This window comes from Phoxinus phoxinus (assembly GCF_949152265.1).
Source record: "Phoxinus phoxinus genome assembly, chromosome: 2".
NCBI classification, from domain to species: Eukaryota; Metazoa; Chordata; class Actinopteri; order Cypriniformes; family Leuciscidae; genus Phoxinus; species Phoxinus phoxinus.
Genome location: NC_136877.1, coordinates 25,769,144 through 25,788,467, shown reverse-complemented (window position 1 = coordinate 25,788,467; position 19,324 = coordinate 25,769,144). Strand labels below are relative to the sequence as shown.

The 19,324-nt window shown below is 39.1% G+C and overlaps 1 protein-coding gene across 1 annotated transcript in view; it reads right to left on the bottom strand.

Annotated features, from left to right (window-relative positions):
* The window catches only part of cdh11 (cadherin 11, type 2, OB-cadherin (osteoblast)), a 54,796-nt gene extending 49,241 nt beyond the window's left edge, over positions 1-5,555 (bottom strand). Inside the window, exon 1 of the mRNA XM_079605064.1 lies at positions 5,058-5,555. The gene's annotated coding sequence lies outside the window, so the exon portion shown is untranslated. The remainder of the gene's footprint in view (positions 1-5,057) is intronic.
* Positions 5,556-19,324: the final 13,769 nt, after the last annotated feature.

Sequence of the window (19,324 nt, the reverse complement as noted above, 5' to 3'; positions counted from 1 at the left end):
TGCTACAAAAACCCATGTGATGGCGTGGCGCTTGCAAACCTTAAGAGACAACTAGCTACGGAGACAAATGCCAGACATTAGCCTCTGTCATCAGGACTGCCATTCTCTGTCTTTTTCTTTTTGTTCTGGTAATTTCTAGGCTGGTGAGCCAACAAACATTTAAAGACAGAAAAACGCTGTGATTTACACGCCCCACGCATTTAGAGACCCTCCAATACACGTTGTGCGAAATTACAACGATTAGGTTGTGAGTCAAGGTGTGTTCTTCCCTATTGTTTCATTACATTCGAAGACTTAATTAGACAAAAGAACAATGAGTATCTCAGGGAAAAGTTTAATTGCACAAAATCATACATTGCCAATAGCGCAGTGATAGATAGGACAGAGTTGGAGTAAGTATTAGCGTATTATGCAAATGCATCACCATATGCCACCCTATAATGAACCTAGAGCACTTAACGCTCTGATTGCAGGCTATGGTTGATCTATAAATTAAATGATGTTAGTTCACTTTCAGAAGGAACAGGAGGGGGGTATTTGTGATCCATTTGTGCCGGTGCACTCTTTCTGATTGGTCTGCGAGAAATGCAGCCCATGCTCATTGTCTTCAGTGATTTGAATATTAGTGTGAATGTGCATTGTGGCAACGCTGGGCTTAAACATGGGAAACCCAACAATTAGCTTTATTGCAGATGCAAAGAAGGAGTAATGGAGCATGTCATTGCAGATCAGTTCATCCTCCCACCCCTTTCCCACTCCAAAAGGAAGAGTTGTAAACCTGTGCAAACCCTTTGCAACACTAACCAGATGGCTGGTATCTGGACTCACAAATAAGCTACTTGTTTACTTCCAGGATTTCTTGGAACGACAGGAAGAACTAATGCATAGAAAACCATATTAATGCAACCACATGTTTTGAACGTTATGTGAGGAATAAACAATTCCTGTGCTTACTTTATCTAACCCATCACGTGTGTTTTCTTATTGGTATTACGACTGGAATTCAAACTGAGAGGAAAAAAGGAGGGAGGGGGTGTTAAAGCACTTCTGTCTTAGGATGCATTACTGAAGAAAAGGTTACACGTCTCATGTCTAATTGCATTGTGTGGAATAGGGTTCAGGATAATGTTATCTGCTGTTTTGCGGCCAAGCAAGTCTGAGAGAAGAATCAGGCCTATTACTGGCCATATACCCAAGTCACATCACTTATGACCAGTGCTTTCTTTCTAAAGGTCAGCTCTATGAGAACGCAGCATGATTTGGTATTTTGGTTTAATTTCAGCAAAAAATATTCCAAGAAGTTTTTAATGACTAGGTCTATAGGATAAAATATCAATGGCAAAAATTACCATGTTTAAATAGTAAACTTAATTTAAATATGTAAAATTTGATTCAATTTCAAAGATATGACTGAATAGATTAAGAAAAAAATATGTGCAATTAGCAAACACAAAACACACGTTAAAGATAATTGCAATCCTAAATGTTCTAGCTTTAACAATTCCATGTGTGAGGTAATAACACAAATAAAAATAAAATATGTGCTTGATAGATTGATATTAAAAAATATTTGTAGCAAATTAATTGAATGACTGTAATCTATTTTTCTGCATTTCAAAATAAATGCAAGCATGAGAGCACCAATGGAATTGAATCATTTGTAAATATGTGCTGTACATTATCTATGTATTTTCATCTATAAAAGAATAGAGGACACAACAGCCAAAGAAGGTTGAGTTACATCATGGTCTTCAAAGGCAAAGGTTAAAAAACAGTATTATGATATAGTGCTAGATCAAAGACTGGTCTTGACATCAGGAAAAAAAAGGATTTTCAAACTGCTTTGACAAAATCTACTTGGCTTGTCACACTCCAGGCCATCCAGAGTAAATGAAGAATATTAACAGTGAAGCCTAGTAAAACCAGCAAGCCATACCGTTGGCAGCAAATTCACAATGCATTCTTGATGTATTCATTCATAATCCAATGCCTTTTCAGAGGAGCACTATTTACTGGCTTCAGATTGCCAACATTTAGATAACATATCACCCCAAATCTCATAAAACACCAAACTGCAACTGACACAATGTGGTTGCTCATCTCACACTGTTCATATCAATTCATCCTCTCAAATATCTGTATCACTAAGATCCTCTCAGGTGTTGTCCATAAGCCATTTTTTCCACAATCTCAACATCTCCCCACTGCATAAGTCGTGAGATCATGCATGATGAGTTATGTTTGTCATCGCACCGCCTTGTAAAGTAAGGCATTAAAAGAATAAAAGAAAGAAAAGAAAAGCACCCCTGCTCTAAAAGTTAGCATATAAAAGGGTGTATGATTTTCTGCTTTGCTAATTGCTCCTCATAAGGGTGAATGGATGTTTTCCAGCACCCACGCAGTGATTAGTGCAACCACGTTCAGCATGAAGGCTGCTTTGTATAAATGAAGCTATAATTCTCCACTGTGTCAAATACTCTATTAATAATTCTTTGATGGGGAATTTAAAAAAAAAAAAAAAAAAAAAAACGTCCGCATCCAATTTATTCTCCTGTTGCCATATTTCATCCACCGTGTTTCATAGTGGTAATTGTAGACTCTCTTCATGACTCTTTGTAAAAAGCACTTCACAGTTGAAGATGAAGGCCCCCGTCCAAACAAGCTACATCTATATTGAATATTAAGTACTTTTTAGGCATGCTTGACATCTGCATGAGGGATGCCTAGCAATCCCCAAGAAAAAAACCTTTATACAATAGAAAGTGTATCTACAGTACCAAGTCACCGCATCAGAAATTTGTATTTATGTGTTCCAAGGTCACTAACAGATGGCATTAGATTCCTGCACTGGAGAAGGTTGGCACGGACAACTTGGTCCTGTCCAAGCGCTGGTATAATCATCATTATTCTGCCCGTGAGTAGAAACCACCACAATGAGACCAAACTGCCGAGGAGCCTGCCAGGAGAATCGGAAAGACTTTCTTCATGCATGAACATGACTGAATGGATACTGTAGGTGTGGAGATTAATTTACTTTTTTTTCCCCATCAAAGCCCAAATGATGTGCAAAAGCACTGTTTGTCTAGTCGTATCGCTTTTGCTTTTCAAAAGATCTGCCTTAATGAAACCTATAATTAAATGCTTCCTCACATATGAACTGATCAGATGAGCTCCGAAAATCAGTTCTAGCTGAGGTACTCTTTCTTTAATTGAAAATTAAACTCAGCAAAAAAAGGTCTCCCGGCCTTGTTTGGATGTGACTGGAGGTGGAATAAAAGGGCTCTTTGAGAAGCTTCACAAGTCACCATAACAAATGCCTTTATTTGTTGAAAATGACTGAGTCTCTTCCTCTATCGACCCGCAGTGATGTGGGACTGGAGCAGCGCAGCACCCAGCACAATGCAAGAGCAAGATACCGGGGCTTCATTTTTTCTCCCTGCACACAACTCCAAGGTGGTAATGTGACACCAAAGGTAACAGAAGCCACTGACTAGAAAGATGTTAATCCTGACAAAGTGCCACAGCATTAGCCAGAGTCTCTGCTAGATTGAATTCTGCATCCCTGGGGAGCATGAGCAACACAGACGGTGGCGCTCAATCTTTTTGAGTGGCCCTCCGAGACAAAACTGTGGTAAGCAAACTGGGCCAGGACTGAAAAGAACAACAGCACCCTCTATTGAATGCATGTGAGCATGCATGGTGTTCTTCGATCATCATCATCATCATCATAGTATTATTAAATTAGAATTGTTGTTGTTAAAAATAATAATAATACCCACACATTTATATCTAAGTATTGGATTGCTGAGATTAGGAAAATTGGACAGTCTTTGTTTAATATTTGTATACTTCCTATAGGCTTATCTCTTCTTAGGCCTATATATGCATGCAACTGCCACAAAGTCACAGACATCTTATAATCGGACAGCCTACCTATCACATTGCATTGAGTCTGACAACACATAAAAAACAAAACATTATAATAAAAATAATAAAAATCAAACCTAATTTACAAATGTAAATTCCTCAGCACTCCGATCCAAACACACACACACACACACACACACACTGTACACTAATTCGCTTCACTGAATCACTCACTATCTTGACAAGTTCTGCGTGTCCTACAGAGGAAATACAATATGATATTGTTCATATCGGATTTGTGTAATGATTCATGGTGTGATTCGCCCAATGGGGGGTATAAGACTGTTTTTATGCCCGGGGTTTTATGCCCTCACGACTCCTCCATTCCCCGCCGTGAATGCTGAGGCGTTGTGGATTCACTCCAGCGACAGGCGACGCGCATTCCTACAAACCAAAAGCTCGTGACGGGGGAAAAGCCTCATCACTTGTAGGCTATAGCCTTAATAAAAATATATTCTTGAATAAATACATTAATAAAGAAACAGCGGACAACGTGCCTGCTCTGTGCACTAGATGGAATCAGTATTCTGGATATTAGGCTATATTAAAGCTGCATGGAAAGTTGTTCACAATAATCTCGATGATGGACAGTCCCAAATATCTTGCCAAATTCACGAAAATAAATCAAATAGCCTAAACTAAGATAATGGCGACGTCGTATAACCACAAAAAAAAAAAAAAATTGCCGGGGTTTTCTGCACTAGCTGATAGCCTATGGAATAAAACGTGATTTTATGATTATCCTTTTCCTTTTTTTTTTCTTTTTTTTACTTTTTCTTTTGCTCAGGCTCAGTGGAACGCAATGCATATCCACCACGTCGTGCTCATTATCGTGAGGAGCAGCTAAACATTAAAAGTTGAGCTTCTCGCTGAGCTCTATGGTCCAACTGTCTACGAAAGCAAAACGCTCCTCTGATTGTCATCAGAAGCGCTCACATTCGCAACTGACTAAAGTGTGCATGGTTTACAATTGGTGTGCAGTCACTGCAAAAGAGCTGTCTGCTGAGGTATGGAGAAAAGCTTAGGTGAGGACGGCTGACCCGTCCTCTCCATTCCTCTGAAGCCAGCTCTTGCAGTCCAGCGTTGATGTGATGCGCATTTCAGTCGTAAACACCATCATCACTTCCTACCTTTGAACACTTTCAGACACGACACCGGTTGTCCAGTGGTGGTCCCAACAGCGGCTAAAACGCTGCCACTTCTTCTCTTTGACCAACAATCAACATCCAACAAGAGCAGTCTTTTAGCACTCCAGACGCAGGGTCCTCGGAAAAGTCCTCTCCCAGAATTGAAGGAAAGCGTAAAAGCCCGGTTGATTTCTTTCTTTTCTTTTCCCTTCTTCAAGTAAGTATCGAAGGCAACTGTTACATGAAGACTGGTGAAATAAAACTGAGGTATGTCCACGATCAGTCAGGTGCAGCTGTTCTGCGCGCACGTTCGCTCTGCTCCTCCAACAGCAGGAATGATGATGACCGGTGCGATGTAACGCAAGTAGGATGTGTGTGTGTGTCTTACTGCCGGTGACTGTGTCGAGTCAACCCTCCTTCTCTCCCTGCGCTTCCAGATGGAAGCAGTTTCTCATCTGTCCTGTCGCGCGGTCCCATCCGAAGCGAACGGCCAACGCAACTGTTAAACCGGCCTCTAAAATCCTCCTCCAATCAAAACAGGCGGATGAAAGCTGAGCCCCCACTGGGGACTGAAAACCCTTCTCGTCTCAATCAAATAATAAATAAATAAAATAAAATAAAAAATATAGAAAGTGACACAATTTTCATTAAGAAATACAGGTGATAAAACGAATAAAGATAGTTTGGAAATACATAAAATGTATATTAATCTCGCACTATCTCTGACCCTCTTTAGTTTGTTTTATTTAGTTGACATGACAGCCATATGGAAAACCAGGGACTGCACATATTTTGTTTAATCGTCTTTAAGTTTACTTTTTACTTTGATATACTATTTCCATATATGTCTGATACAAATTATATTGCTATATAGCAAAGTTGTGGGTAGATTTATTTTCAATAACTTTTAATGTTTAGTTATAGTCACACTCTCCACTGTAATTAAAATGCAAATAAACACACATTTTAATACAAATAAATAATAACAATAGCCTAGACAATCATATATTTTATCAAATATTTTATCTTAATTATTTTTTGTTTTGTTTTTAACATATGTTTTGGGTGTTATTAAATTATATAACAAATAGCTATGGCTGTGACTTCTGATTGGTCATATTAACTTTAAAGCTGTTCTATAACAGCTATGACAGAAACACCTGTTAATATATTGCACAATGTTTGTTATTTATCTTGTATAACAGTTAGCCTAATGAATTTGCAAAATAATAATAATAATAATAATGTTTCAATAACAAAACAAAAAAAAACACTGTTAATGGTATTTTTAATACGGCCTAACCATTTCTATAAGCAATAAACTCAAAAGCCACGCTGTATTTTGAAGGTAGGTGAGTTACAACTTACCTCATATTACAACACTCCCCAGTTTCCCCTATTTCAAAGTTGACTTTATCTTATAGAGTAACACCATTTTTAACAATGAATACAGTGTTGCATAGATAAAATCACAGCACTATGCTCAGAAAAACTCATTTTGGAAATGGGTCATTATGTTGTAAGACCATTACTCTGGTCATCATGTCAGAGCTTAATTGTAGGTTAGGTCTATAATTATGGTATCCATTACTGCCCTGCTAATTGGAATGTCTACTCCTACCATTGTGCTTTGTTGATTTAAATTGGTAGTCTGCTTAAACTGCAGTTTGACCCACTTCTTTTTCCATTTGTGGCTTAAGGTTGAGGCAAGAAAAGTTTATTTTTCTGTGTATGTGGATCATGCTGAAAATAAAACCGATCTAATATCACTATTAAGAATCCCATTCAAAGTCTATAAAGAGAAATGCAAAACACTCAGTTTAGATTTTGAGTTTAATGGGATGAAAATCATTTTCTTCCTTCTGCTCGGTGTTGTTTTTGCAACAACGTTATAATAATGGAAGACAATTCAGGTCGTTCGCAAAAAAAAAAAAGATTTTCTTTGGCGTATTTATGGTTTGGGGTTCCAGCCTCTCAGATTGAGGAAGAGTAGTGTTCATTAAGAACAGCTCCTGGTCATATTCAGCATGTGCTCTATTCCTGTCTTTAAGGCAATCCCAAACATGATCCTCTCTCCATCAGCCATTTGACTGGGGATATAGTGAACAATCAATTCAGTCAGATTATTAGCCCGTCTAATAATTGAATTGAGCTGTCGCTCGGGTAATGGATTCACTGCTCACACGGTCGCTTCAGCCAAGGCTGGTTTAAAGAAGCGTGTGTGAGAGAGAGAAGTAGAAGAGGAGGGAATGTGAAAGGAATAGGGAAAAAAAAGCACAAAAAAGAAGAGCGACAACGTTGGCAGCGTTACCTCAGGATGGCAGAGCAATCAGATCCATGTCAGTTTTTAATCAGGCTCCTTGGAGGCACAAATTAGCCGTCACATAAGGAAAACGTCTTGCTTTGCCTTTCCGTATCACAATTGCATGTATCATCGTACAATTTTAATTCTGAGTAGAGCCTGTCAAGGCTCCTCGGGAGGATTCTCTGGCACGCTTTATACAGTTTGTCTTAACTTTTCTACCAGAGATTATGACAGTGGCAACAATGTTTTGATGTCACACATTGCAAAAAAAAACCCTGCTAAGCCACCATTAAATACTCTCAAAAGCCAAAAATGCACATGTCTTTTGTTGTTCTATCATTCATTTGCTCAAACAAATGACTGCCAATATCAATTGCATGGTCTTACTAGGGCACAGTTGGGTAAATAAAATCAGACACCCATGCCAATGTGCATCCCAGCAGCTGAATCAAAAACGTTACACCACAGCTTGGATTCCGACACACTTCAGAACTATTATTTCTCCGTGTTGTTTTGATCACGTATTCGCTGCAAAAACAGAGGAAGCAGCCAGACAAATGCACTCTTTGATATAATATCCATTTTGTCTAACCCTATTTTAATCCATTAAGAGACACCGATATCTGTTGGTGGATCAGAGACCTGGCAGGGGTCTTCGCACAGAGCACGGAGAGGAGCTGATTACTCACTCTATTGCTGTGGGGGTTCAAATGAAAGAAAAACAGAACAACCTCAGTCACAGTAATGGAGTGGTACATCTGACACCTTATCAGTTGGAGGTGCTCATCAGAGAGAGCTCGCTTTATTTTCTTTAAGAGATTCTCCACAGATATGGTTGCAAGTGGGGTGCCTCCTTTCTACTTTAGGTGATTCTGGAAACATGGGGTTCTTGCTCTTTATCAGGTCATGTCATATCAGACGAGACACAGATAGACCGCGAACAAAGCAAACAAACAGTCATGTTTTTTTCACACTCTACTTCTTAATCTTGTTTTGTAAAGTCTGAAGTTTTTTCCATCCTTTATTATCACTCTTTTCTCACTTGTGGTCCATAACTTGAGTGTGTGGTTTTGTTCCAGAAAATCAGAAAAGACCCCGTAAAAAGAGTTACACAAAAATATGTCAGGAGCTTCATCTTCATAATGAACCTTGTCATTCTAAATGGAAAATATACAAGCAAGAGGAAGCTCTATGAATAATTTAATGAGGAAATCATGAGGAAGGTCTTTCACATTACTGCAAATGATTACTTTTTTCTGCTGATACGAGTCTTTATGATGAAACTGGCTAATTGCTGGTGCAGCTGGATGACAGTTTCACTCTCAGGCATATATGCTAATAAGGAAAGCTTTCGGTGTCATTTAAGCGATGGAGAATTCTTTAAAAAGAACACAAAGAACTTCTACAGAAACCTTTGTCTTCTAAATGACAGCGTACACCGACAAATGCTTCTTAAATGTATATACACTGTATATCACACACACATACTACCAAAACACACACGTAAATGCAATACAATCAACAATTTGTATTATTTAACATTTATTAACCATTGACCTTAACTGACAAAAGTACAAAGAAAATATTTTCAAGTGTATTTTGTAAATATAAATACATTTTTATTTTGATGGCTGCAATACACTCCAAAAAAAGTTGGGACAGAGGCATGTGTACCACTGCGTCACGTTACCTTTATACTTACATATTACAATTATACTTTTTGAATGTTCAGGAATTGAGGATACTACTTGATGTTTTGCGAGTGGAATTTTTGCCCAATCTCACCTGATACAAGGCAGCTGCTCAACAGTCTGTGGTCTTCGTTGTCTGATTCTCCTTTTCATTGTGTGCAATGCATTTTCAATAAAAGACAGATCTGGACTGCAGGCAGGCAGTCAAGCACATCCTTTCTACTGTGTCTAGAAACTATTCTGTTTTAGCATGTGCAGAATGAGGCCTGGCATTGTCTTCCTTCACAGGAAGTATGTCATATTGATGGCAGTTTATGTCTCATGGACACCTCGACACTTGGTCAGGTGGAAACGGGGAAAGAACCTTCCGGTTTGCAGACAACCTACATGAAGCACTGAACCACTGCCGCCCTACCTACCCAATGGTACCTTCATGGATACAATGCAAGTCACCCATACCTTTTCCACTAATGCACCACCATGCCATGACATATGTTTGCTTTTGCACCTGTCACAGATGAAAGTCTGGATGATCCTTTCCATCTTTGGGACTGAGAACTCAAAGTCAGTTTTTTTCCCCAAAAAACAAGCAGAAACGTAGACTCATCTGACCACAGCACACATTTCCAATGTCTTTTCGACCATCTGAGATGAGCTCAGGCCCAGAGAACTCTGCAGCATCTCTGCATTGAACAGATGTATAGCTTTCTTCTTGCGTAACAGAGATTAAAGGTGCATTTATTGATACAGCGGCAGACTGTGTTAGGCGAAAATGCTTTCCAAAGAACTCCCGAGCCCATGTGGATATATTTAACAGAGTAGCGAGACGGTTTCTCATGCAATGCCATCTGAGGGCTCAAAGGTCAAGCCTTGCCCTATTTTCACTAAATTATGTATGGTTACGGTAGAAGGTGAAATACCTAAAAAGTTTGCAATCTTGCAATTTGAAATGTGATTTTTAAATTGTTTGACAATTCTCTCATGAAATTTGGCACAAAGTGGTGAGCCATGACCCATTTTTGCTGGCAAAGACTTAGGCTTTAGTGGATGCTCCTTTTATACCCAAACATGATTCCCTCACGTATTACCAATTCACCTGCAATTTGTGAACAGTTTAACTTGGATATTCTATAGTCTTATTCACAGTCTATACAGTTTTATTTAGCTTCTGTCTCAACTTTTTTGGATTGTGCTGCAGTCATTAAAATGAAAATTTAATTTGGCCAGTGAAAACATTGGAATTTTCTTCTTTGTACATTTGTCAGTTAAATAAAGGTTAAAGAGAACAAACAAATTGCAGGGTGCAACTGTACACAGAATTCACGGTTCGGTACGGTTCGTCCCAGTTTCCTTTCCGTGAAGCTTGTGGAGTGTGTCACAAAAATTAAAGGGGTGGTATAATGCCCTTTTCACAAGACAAGATTCAACATATAAAATAACTCTCTGATGTCCCCAGAGTGTGTATCTGAAGTTTTAGACCACAGACATTTTTATATAGCATATTAAAGTTGTCACTTTTTGAGGGTGAGCAAAAACACACAGTTTTTATGTCTGACCCTTTAAATGCAAATGAGCAGCTTCTCCCGACACAGAGGGCGGAGCTACAACAGCTTGCACTCACAGAGACATGCACTGAAAATGTCAAAAACATTTAGCCTTTTATGTTCAAACCGGAGTCAGAAAGATGGAGAGACTCAAGAAGAAGTGACAACATGCAGACATTTCTGAATGGTTATTTGAGGAATTTATGTAGATGATGTGGAGTTAACTATCTTCTAGTCATTGATTAGCATATTCTGTCATGATAATCTATAAATCGTGTTCCGGAGGCAGGGTTTATGTAAATGTTAGGGGTTGGTGATGTCACTAACCCAGGAGGAGTGTTGTATAGTTCCTAGTCGTTTGTTACTTAAAAAGGAATTTCTTTAAAATAAAATATCTCCCTTTGCTTTGAACTTTGAGTGTCGTAAGTTTGCAGATGTTGTTTACGCTCAAACAGCAACATTACACACTAAAGTTAGAAAAGTTAAATCATTACCAACCACCCCTTTAATCAAAACTCAGTGGATAGGCTACTACCAAGCTCTTGTGTGCCATCTGATTGTTTTGGGTTAGTGCATAGATCATATTTTCTTCTTCTGCATGTTGTAGCATTTAGCAAACAGCATTGCATTACCTAGCGCGCCCCCCTCTGGATTCGAGTGGATTGGACTGGATTGGATGGCCTGTGACTGTATGCACCGAACGGTGACATCCGTACCGTGTCGATTCGGGACAAAGACATGTACCGTTACACCCCTCCACAGAAAAAAACTAATACAATGAAAGTCAATAGGGTCCAATCCAATGTTGTTTTGGACCCCATTGACTTTAATTGTATGTAACAGTTGAAACAGCCCTCAACACATCTTCCTTTGTTTTCCACAGAAGAAAGAAATTCACACACGTTGGAATGACATGAGGATGAGTAATGACAGAGTTTTAATTTATGGCTAAATCCCTTTAATCTATTTTCTTTTTTTGCAAGTCAAGCTAAGTATTGCCACTCTACACTCTATTTACTGCTTACAGTCCCTAAATTTAAATTGGTAAAAGTTAGGTCTGCTTTGGACAGTTGGCAATGAGTGCAGGACATTGGCAGGTATAGCAGATATAATTGAATGGGGCTGTTCTGCAGCAGCTAATGGAAAGGAAACAGGCTGCTGGGCTCAAATGGGAATCTTTGCCACCATACGGAGGGCTCCTGCTGCTTTGGTGATATCCGGTAAATAGGATTGAACCCAATGGGGTTTCGTCTACTGGATGCCATGGAGTCTCCCCAGCCCCTCGGCCATGTGTCACCCACTAATCTGATCACACGAAGCATGATACCCCGAGACCACTTCTGAGGGCATACTAGGAGAATGATATCATGCTCCAACAAATGGATCATCCAGGCAATACAAATATGGTGTTAGCAGAACATCATTACCACTTATTTCAATATTTTGCTAACGTTTTTCTCAAATTAGTGACATAATTCAGCATATTCTCAGCTTTATGACATTCTCTAGATTTGAGCTTTAGGGTTATAGGAATAAAAAGACATAGTAGCACACTTATTTTCTTCTTCTTCTTCTTCTTCTTCTTCTTCTTCTTCTTCTTCTTCTTCTTCTTCTTCTTCTTCTTTTTTAATCAACAAAATGGCATTGCATTAAATTTCTTATTTAGACAGTTTATCAGAGACCAGCACACATGCTCTGACTTATAGCCCCGGGTAGTCTTCTTTTATTGTTTCAAGCAATTTGGTTGTTAAACTTCAGTCGTGTGAGCATGGCCCTGAAATGACATGAGGAATAAACTAGTTCCAGTAAGCACTATGATGTTGATTATACTTTGATGAAAACTAGGTTTTGGCCCCAGGCAAGCATTTAGTAAAAATTAGTTTATCCAACACTGTCCATCACTAAATGAGGGCTCTCTTTTTCAACTCTACCAACAATAGGATTGTAGAGCTCATTCATTCGTTCGTTCGTTCATTCATAATCTTGTAAGAAGTACATTTCTAGAGAAGGTTCCCATCTATTTTGATCCTAGCTCGTCCAAACATCATGTTCTGTTCTGTTCTGTCTTTAATACCTAGCTAGTTTGTAGTTTCTCACTGTCTAACATTGGTGTTTCAAGCTTTCCTCTGAGTCAGTGAAACCAGACAGAAAAGAATGGAAAATGCAATGAGAAATACTAGGGATGTCTCTCTTTTTTGCTAATTTATGAGGAGATTTGATTTTACATCTATTTATCTAATACAATTTGTGCTCTATCATATATCCAGCTTACTGAAAAATGTCCTGATTTGCTGTGGGAGCTGAGCGGAGCACGTTAACAGCTGTCACTGTCTTAAAAAAGGTGGATGAGATTTGCACTTCCTTTCAAGCACCATCCCAAAGTCACCTCCGACAGTGTCTGGGCAATACCTGTCACTCAGATGCCTTGTTTTTTTACTAAAGTTTGCCCAGTGGGGGACACACAATCGAGCCACGCTGTCACAACCTATTGCCCCTTCAGTCTAACTCATCCATCAATCTGATCAGAGACACTACGCACCACAGAGCCAAAGACGTATAATATCTCCGAAATTCATCTGCCAGTTAGTGCTGCTACAATTAGATTCCCTTTAACACTTTGCTATTGCTAAATGTCCTCAAATCCGAGCCTTATGGCCATAATAATGTAAATATGTATTACAGTAACTGTGACTAAAATGAGCAAACTTCAGGAAATATCTTAAAGACTGTTAACATTTGATACACTGTAAAAAGTGGTTACCTGTAATTGTTACCTTAAAGGGCTATTTCTACCTGAATCATTCCATGAATTAATGAATCAGGTAGATTCATTCCAAAGTCTCCTCTCCACCAATAAGCTGGTGTGTGGTGGGCGTTCTGGCACAATATGGCTGCCGTCGCATCATCCAGGTGGATGCTGCACATTGGTGGTGGTTGAGGGGATCCCCCCTTCTACAGTATGTAAAGCACTTTGAGTGCTGAGAAAAGTGCTATATAAATGTAATTAATTATTATTATTATTATTATAAAACAGTGTTGCTGGTTTAAATTAATGTACACGTGTCACGATCCCTGTACTGTCTTGTGTTTTGTAGGACTTTTGTGTTGAAATATATTCTTAGTTCCCCATTGTTTCTGTGGTCACTTCCTGTTTTGCCTTATACCTGTTACCATAGTTACCCTCATTAGCTCCCTCGTCATCCCCTTGTTAACCAGTCTTTTTAAACCTCTGTGCTTCAGTTGTTGTTTGTCGGTCGTTGTTGCTTGTAGCTGTTTCCTGCTCCTTGTTCCTGTCTTGAGTTCCCTGTTCTGTTGTTTGTCCTGGATTACCTGTTTGTTTCATTAAAGAAGTGCTTGCATGTGGATTCTCGCTCCGCTTCGTCCTTGCCTCACCATCACAACAGGTTGATTTAGTCATGTTAAATATTATTTTTGTATGAATAAAACCAATCAACATAGATGTTAACATTTTTAGCTTACACTTTTTTCAGTGAACAGATTTCAACGCAAAGAGCTTCTGAGTGATTCAGTTTTTTTTTTTGCTCTTCCATCCCATAACAACCAGAGAGATGCAACAAGCCAAGGTTTCAGTATTCCGAAATCCCTGTTTCAGACTGAAGGGGATCGAGCCATCCAGGGCCAGCTGGCGTGCTCTAACGCTCATCTGCAATGCCAAGAAGTGGCATGGGGCATTTCCTTAGTGACAAGACTGGACCACCGTGGCTAATCACTAGACAGCTTGGATAAAAAATTGGAGCGTTATTTGCAGGGAAGGAAGAACCCAACACCCCAGATTGGAGAGCTGCGAATCATCCTCACTTGTGCTTCATTTTAATTTTGTTTAAAAGTTTGTCGAGCAAATATATGGTTGGATGAGGTTTGTGTGTAATATATGTGACACGGATACACATTTCCCTCCTTCCCTCCTACAGCTAAGGGATAGTTCACTGAAAAATCACATCATTTCCTTACTCTCATATTGTTACAAATCTATATGACTTTCTTTTTTCCATGGAAAATACACACACACACACACACACACACACACGTAAATTATGACAGAATTTTAATTTTGACGAACTATCCTTTTTAAGTGTAAGTGCAATGTACAAACTATGACTTTTTAGCATGTCCTCTCTTAACCTCTCTTGTCCCACACACACACACACACAATTAGCATGGCTTTTATGCTCTAACTTGTCAAAACAGAATAAATAAAAGAACAAAAAAAGAAAAAAGAAAAGAAAACAATGAGGAAGGACAAAGGGAAAGCCTTGGCTGATCCTGGTCACCTTAGTTCAGATGCATTCAGGTGGCTCTGTCCTTTCATCTCGGTACTTCTCATAATAGGAGCACAGCGCTGCTATGCAAACTACTGGTGTTAATCTGCAGTTCATAATTCCTCTCATCCTATTGTTATTTCAACAGGCGTTTGATGAAAAGGTGAAAACTCATTATAGGCTCTGTTAGCTGATTGCTCACTGTTGTAATCTTTTCTATGAAAAAAAAGGATTCTGCTGTTAGTGTGTAAGTATACTTCAGTGTATGTATGTCTATCCATATAAGCACATGTACATGTAAATTGCTGTCTAGAAAGCTCATAGATTTCAAGATTTAAATGTTAATGCATTCCCTTAATGAAATGGGCAAAAACAGGTTTTTAAGCGTTTCAGATTTGTTCTCCTTTTCTCAATGGTGATTTATGCCCCCTCAGCATATTGCAACATTTGTCAACACCTGCGTCATGTGCTCAGTTTCCACAGCGGAGTGAAACTACCCAATGAACATACAGTGAGTGTCTGAGAGGAAAGCTTATAAGGCTGAACCTGAACCAGATGGTGAAATAAATGCCTCACAGGAGCACAGCAAGATGGCTCAAATCATATTTGAAATTCACCATAGTGATTTGGATTTGTAACAGTGGATCAAAGTTAGAGACTATGTAATTGTGTGCAAGCACATGCATGTTGTGTGTGTGTGTGTGTGTGTGTGTGTGTGTGTGTGCGTGTGCGTGTGCGTGTGCGTGTGCGTATATGTCTGTGTTTAAGTCTATGAAATGATACTTTCTTCCAGAAATGTTTATGTCTTTGTGATAAACACACACAAATATATATATTTTTATGATAAGGGTTAACATCTGACATCTGACAGTGTTATGCTGGGATTGATCGTAACTGAAATGGACACATATGTGACACAAATGCTTTGGCCAACCCAACATAATTTTTGCCCACATTCTCTAAGGGCACCAAAACAAAATAATTGGATCATTTAATTACTTGCAGGGACACTCAAATGAGTTCAATCTATCAAGTTCTCAAGACCTTGTTTGTGGCCTCTGTGTTTAATTCGGTCTGGATAAAACACCAGGTGACTTGGAATACACATGGCTGTGCTACATTAGCAACTGATCTTCACCCCTATCACAACAAATAATAATTTTGGTTCATCAGTGAATTTGTGCAACTAACAAATTATTCACTTCATTGAAGCTTGATAGAAACATGGGAGGCTACTGAAATTTGGATATATAAAAAAAAAGATATCTCTAGCTTTAAAAAAAAAATCTGTTCAACACATTATATCTTGTTCTAATAAAAATGAAAGGTTAGGAAAGGATGAGTTTCTCTAATAAAGTTTCTCTAATGTTTATGATTAAAACATACATACATTTTGTAAATAAATAAAATAATAATAATAAAAAACCCTGTATAGTTAACCTATAACATTAAACATACAAGTCTTACAGCTAAACTAACTAAAAACAACATGAGAGCATAAGTCTACATTATAAAAGTAAGAAATATTATTACATCAAGTTAGTTATAGTTTTAATAAGATTACACTGAACATGCGCAGCCGTTATTATTGGTTATAATTGGTTCTAGCCAGAGCGGGAAAACAAACACTGAGGAAAAAAAAGATCTGCAACAGAAAAATGGATATATCCGGAGCTTCCGAGAAGAAAAATATCTTTGTTCGTATAATAAGTAATGGGAGAAAAAATATACATGGTTAAAACCAGTTACCAGTTACAGGTTACCCTAAAAAAGGAGATTGCAGTGTATGCCACCGAAGTTTCACCATCACGCATGGAAAAGACAAAAAAATATACTGAATCCGGTAAGAACGCATTTTATCCTAATGGAATTTAGGTGCTTATTTGGAAATGTGCTTTTTTTGCGATTGGATTATTATTTTCACTTAATTATTTAGATTGAATAGACCCGTGCTGTTAAAATGAGTTTCATATTATTAGTGACGTTCACAGCGCCGGTCAGCACCATCATTATTAACATTTTTATAAAGCCTATTAGCAATTTAAAGCATGTTAACATCACTGCAAAAAGTGTAACATTAATATTTATTCACCTAGTATAATAATAGTAACTTATCTCCCTCGTGTCCCGCAAAATCAGGTCTGACCTGCAACAGAGCAATAGCCAGGTGGTCACCCTAGCACACACACACTCTCGCTCACTCACTAGCGCACGTGCACACTCTATCTCGCTCGCTTATTCACTCTCGTCGTGGAGGACCGAAAAAAAATCAAATATGCTAGTCTTCTTGTCGTTATGTCGTGAAGCATCGCAGACGCGGCGTAGGTTGTCGCCCACTATGACACACTATACGAGATGAAACGATCAAATATTGCGTCCCGACGCCTGTTGTCGTTTCCGAATCCCCACGACACCCTACGTGAAACGAATCGTGCCAAAATCGGGCTAAAATCGTGTAATCTGAACCAGGCAAAAGAAGCCCTCCTGTTCTCCACTCATTACCTGTATTAACTGCACCTGTTTGAACTTGTTACCTGTATAAAAGACACCTGTCCACACACTCAATCAAACAGACTCCAACCTCTCCACAATGGCCAAGACCAGGGAGCTGTGTAAGGACATCAGGGATAAAATTGTAGACCTGCACAAGATGGGCTACAGGACAATATGCAAGCAGCTTGGTGAGAAGGCAACAACTGTTGACGCAATTATTAGAAAATGGAAGAAGTTCAAGATGATGGTCAATCTCCCTCGGTCTGTGGCACCATGCAAGATCTCACCTCTTGGTGCATCAATGGTCATGAGGAAGGTGAGGGATCAGCCCAGAACTACACGGCAGGACCTGGTCAATGACCTGAAGACAGCTGGGACCACAGTCTCAAAGAAAACCATTAGTAACACACTAAGCCGTGATGGATTAAAATCCTGCAGCGCATGCAAGGTCCCCCTGCTCAAGCCAGCGCATGTCCAGGCCCGTCTGAAGTTTGCCAATGACCATCTGGATGATCCAGAGGAGGAATGGGAGAAGATCATGTGGTCTGATTAGACAAGAATATAGCTTTTTGGTCTAAACTCCACTCGCCGTGTTTGGAGGAAGAAGAAGGATGAGTATAACCCCAAGAACAACATCCCAACCGTGAAGCATGGAGGTGGAAACATCATTCTTTGGGGATGCTTTTCTGCAAAGGGGACAGTACGACTGCACCGTATTGAGGGGAGGATGGACGGGGCCATGTATCGCGAGGTCTTGGCCAACAACCTCCTTCCCCCAGTAAGAGCATTGAAGATGGGTCGTGGCTGGGTCTTCCAGCATGACAACGACCCGAAACACACAGCCAGGGCAACTAAGGAGTCATCTCAAGGTCCTGGAGTGGCCTAGCCAGTCTCCAGACCTGAACCCAATAGAAAATCTTTGGAGGGAGCTGAAAGTCCGTATTGCCCAGCGACAGCCCCGACACCTGAAGGATCAGGAGAAGGTCTGTATGGAGGAGTGGGCCAAAATCCCTGCTGCAGTGTGTGCAAACCTGGTCAAGAACTACAGGAAACGTATGATCTCTTTAATTGCAAACAAAGGTTTCTGTACCAAATATTAAGTTCTGGTTTTCTGATGTATCAAATACTTATGTCATGCAATAAAATTCAAATTAATTACTTAATCATACAATATGATCTTCTGGATTTTTGTTTTAGATTCCGTCACGCACAGTTGAAGAGTACCTATGATAAAAATGACAGACTTCGACATGCTTTGTAAGCATAAATCGGCAGTGTATCAAATACTTGTTCTCCCCACTGTATCAAAAAAAAAAAAAAAAAAACACCCTTCTGGCAAGATCTTAAATCTGATTGGTTGATGAACATTCTAAGCTAAAGTTAAATGGCTAAAGTAGTTCCAGTTAGGTCTGACCGCATTACAGTTCAATATCACTTCATCAAATTATTTAAGTTATTGCAAAGGTCTTTACAGCCTATAACAGCAAAAGAACCAACACGCTGACTAATCAAATCAATATGGTAAACAATAGGGTCAAAATTATTTTATGAAAATTAAATTATTTACGTTTAGTGCCACAAAATTAAGTTTTATTATGTACGGAAAGCATACACCTTGTTTATCCCGCTCTCTCTCCCACTCAAACGCACACACATACAGTATGGACACACACTCGCACAGAAACGTGTTGGCTGCTCTGACGATTGTATCAGTAAAATTGTTTAGCCCCCTAATATGTGTAATTTCTCACTAGCGGGTAAAAAAAAAACTTCTCTGTTCTTGAAGTGGATAAACTTACAGTTTCGCTATTAGTAGAAACGCTGCTGCCGAACACGGTTAAGAGACGTGCAATTCACTCTCTCTCTCTCTCTCTCTTTCATAACTGCATTAATAACTGCATTAGTCTCATTGTTCAATGGCTCAAGCCTCCACTAGCTCTAAAATTATGTTTTGGAA